The following is a 2867-nucleotide window of genomic DNA, read 5'->3' as shown; positions in this document are numbered from 1 at the left end:
AAAAGGGAGCTACCCACCTACCCTTTCATTGATCACACTTGGTAACTACTAAGCAGAAGCACAGAATCTAGATGGATTTGCTGCGTCTCCTGCAGGCCTTCCTAATGGCACAGCAGGGCTGCTCTTGGCTCTGCACAAGGTTGTTTTGTTTAGCAGTGACTGTGAAGGGACTTCCAGCTATTTGGCTGTGGGAACTCTGGTATTAAGTGGACACCCTGTCTTAACTGTGTATGGCTGTATTGCTTGTAGATTTCTATATTCTGTACTGATGTTACCAAATGGAGTATTTTGTAGCGGTCTGCTATAATTTAACTTATACAAACTATGAATATGCTCCTCAGACTTAACCACCCGCCTTTCACACACTCCCTGCTTCTCACTCTCTGGGCTGGGAACAAGCCACCGGCATGTGCGTCCATTGGATTATTTTTATTTAATTACTTCTCATTGTTAAATTATTTATGTTTTTTTAAATTTCATTGCAGTGCATTTTCTTCCTGCCACTGTCACCTGGCAGCTAAGGGATGTGAGATACTCCTCCATTGCGTTTCTGCCCACGGACAAAGAAGAGACCCCACACTTCAGTCCCTGTGGAAATAAAAGCAACCTGGAAACAAACCAGCTGTCTCCTCAGTGTGCAGTTTGTGTCTCTTTGGTGCAGTTGATGTGTGTGCAGCATGTGTGGTGGACAGGGGCACTGTGTGCTCACATGGGAATTCACCATCCTTGGTGCAGGATTTGACTTGTTCTGGGAGTGAACATAGCACTTGTGGAGTTTCAGGCACAGGCTGCATGACCTCCATTTATCTTTGGTGCAGATACAGCCCAGGCAGCACTAGTGCAACCTCCTCTCCTGCTGCCCTCCACCATCATCTGCACAGCCCACCTGTCAGGGCAGGAGGGGAATGTTGCTCCATGGATCCTGGTTCTCAGATGGGACTACCCTGGGATGGGGAGGTGTGGTTGCATCCATTAGGTCACCAGACTGAGCCTTCTAATATCCCTTGGTGATTGTTCCCAAGATCCAGGACTTTGTGCTCAAACATCTCCCAGCTTCCTTGTTTAATATAAAGGCCAAGGTTTCCTTGCAATATACAGGAAGAAAGTAGATTTTCACCCCAGATGGGACTTGAACCCACAATCTCTGGCTTCAGAAGCCAATGCCTTATCCATTAGGCCACTGGGGCCCTGATGGACAGCTACTGAAGAGAGGGAATTTCCATCTCATAAATGCACATTCCTCGCATTTGCTTCAACACCAAATAGCCCCTTTATGTGCCTTACAGAAATGTCTGCATCCCCTGGCAGCGAGGCAACTGGGCAGGTTGCTGACACAATTACAACACAGAATACAAAGTGTACAGTGCTGACTATATATAGTTTTATTACAAATATTTACACTGTAAAATATAAAGTACTATAGTGCAATCTCTTTATCATTAAAGTGCAACTTGCATATGTAGATTTTTTTTTGTTGCATAAGTGCACTCAAAAAGAAAACAATGTAAAACTTTAGAGTCCAGTCAGTCCTACTTCGGGTTCAGCGAAGCGCGGAGACACTCACGTTTGGTTACATTTCCTGGAGATAATGCTGCCCGTGTCTTATATACGTCACCTAAAAGTGAGAACAGGCTCTCTCATGGCACTTTTGTAGCCAGCGTTGCAAGGTATTAACGTGCCAGATATGCTAACATCCATATGCCTTCATACTTCAACCACCATTCCAGAGGACATGCTTCCATGCTGATAATGCTCGTTAAAAATAACGTGTTAATTTGTGACTGAAGACCTTGATGAAGAACTGTATGTCTCCTGCTCCATGGTTCTATCCGCATTCTGCCATATATTTCATTTTATGGCAGTCTTGGGTGATGACCCAGCACATGTTGTTCACTTTAAGAACACTTTCACTGCAAATTTGACAAAACGCAAAGAAGGTATAACGTGAGATTTCTAGAGACAGCTACAGCGCCGAGCCAAAGTTTAAGAATCTGAAGAGCCTTCCAAAATCCAAGAGGGACGAGGTGTGAAACGTTGTCAGAAGTCCTCAAAGAGCAACACTCTGATGCAGACACTACAGAACCTGAACCACTAGACAGGAAAATCAATCTTCGGTTGGTGGCATCGTTATCGAGCAGTACCTGTCATCAGCATGGAAGCATGTCCCTGGCCTCTGATTGCTAGCAGCTCGGAGAGGAGAACAGGGGCTGGACCTCTCCATGGCCGCCTGGTCTGCTCACTCCCTCTGAAGCCCATAGCCAGGGCCAGCCTTTGGGGTGGGTGCCACCAGGGAATTGCCCAGGGGTACCATGGTCAAGGGCGGTGCTGTACGGTAGCAGAGAGGTGTGTGCTGCTGGTGTAAAGTCAGAAACTGCTCCCGGCTGGCAGGGGAGTGCTGCTTGGGGTGGTGCCCAGATTTCTCCCTGCTCCCTCCCGGCACAGGAGCATGGGGGGAGGGAGGGGAAGAGAAGGGGGAGATAGCGGTGATGAGCGGATACTGCTCCCCCCAATGTTCCTCCGTGCCCCCCTCTCACAGCCCCCTAGCGATGTGCGGAGGAGCAGTGTTCAGGGGCAGCGGGGGAGCGAGCAGCAATGCCAGCTACTCTGTGCATCCAGGTCAGTTTCCCCAAGTGGGCACAGGAGGGGGTGCAGGGGTTAGGGGAAAAGGGGGCACAGTGCAGGGATTACGGGTGCGGGAGGAGGCAGGGGTTAGGGGAACTGGAGGGGGCACAGGGTTAGGGGTGCAGAGCTTCAGGGTTGGGTGCCAGAGGGGGGGGAGCAGGGATTAGGGGGACAGTAGCACAGACCCCACCTACTCCTCCTGCTTTCTCCTGACACCAGCACCACCCTTCCCAGCATCGCCTCAT

The 2867-nt window shown here is 49.4% G+C and overlaps 1 non-coding gene across 1 annotated transcript; it reads right to left on the bottom strand.

Annotated features, from left to right (window-relative positions):
• Window positions 1–1114: 1114 nt before the first annotated feature.
• TRNAQ-CUG lies at window positions 1115–1187 on the bottom strand. The gene has a single exon. It is a non-coding gene; the product is annotated as a tRNA-Gln (tRNA).
• Window positions 1188–2867: the final 1680 nt, after the last annotated feature.

Source organism: Mauremys reevesii, linkage group 17, assembly GCF_016161935.1.
Source record: "Mauremys reevesii isolate NIE-2019 linkage group 17, ASM1616193v1, whole genome shotgun sequence".
In the NCBI taxonomy this organism is placed as follows: domain Eukaryota; kingdom Metazoa; phylum Chordata; order Testudines; family Geoemydidae; genus Mauremys; species Mauremys reevesii.
This window is presented reverse-complemented; position numbering and strand designations above follow the sequence as displayed.